Source organism: Triticum dicoccoides, chromosome 5A, assembly GCF_002162155.2.
Source record: "Triticum dicoccoides isolate Atlit2015 ecotype Zavitan chromosome 5A, WEW_v2.0, whole genome shotgun sequence".
NCBI lineage: Eukaryota > Viridiplantae > Streptophyta > Magnoliopsida > Poales > Poaceae > Triticum > Triticum dicoccoides.
The window spans coordinates 371,847,620-371,848,367 of NC_041388.1; positions in this window are offsets into that span (position 1 = coordinate 371,847,620).

The window sequence follows — 748 nt, forward strand, 5'->3', positions numbered from 1 at the left end:
GGGGTATTATCTAGCTGACGGCATCTATCCGAGATGGTCGATATTTATGAAGACGATCTCAAACCCTGTGGCAGTAGGCAAGAACGCCTGGTTTGCGAAGCTTCAGGAGGCTTGCAGGAAGGATGTCGAGCGGACATTTGGTGTGCTTCAATCTCGATTTGCTGTTGTTCGGTACCCCGCTCAGACCTGGTCCAAAGATCAAATGTGGGAGATTATGACTTGCTATGTCATCTTGCACAACATGATCATCGAGAGCGAGCAAGAAGACCCAGTGTTCGACACTGAACCATACTACAGGCAGGGTCCTTTAGCCGAAGTTGATCACCAGCTATCGGCAACTTGGATTGCCTATCTCAGTATGCGTCAGGAGATCCGAGACCCACAGGTGCATCATCAACTGCAGAAAGATCTGATTGAGCACCTATGAAGACTCAAGGGGGACACCGTGTGATGAAATACGAGTTTTTATTTGTTGAACTATATAATTTGTATTGAACTATTTGTTGTTGTACTATTTTGTTAAAGTATTTGATTTTTCTGTGATGAAATATGTGATAAGAAATAATTGTGTTGATAATTGAACGCCGAGACACGGCGAAACCACGCCGAATATGTGCCTATTCTCGCCCATATGAGCCCTTTATTCGTCAAAATTGGGCTGCAAAGTGGACCAATTTCGACGCCCGGGGACGACGACTGGGCGTAAAACCGCCCCAGCGCCGATTGTATTGTCGGCTCGCCCAGGAAG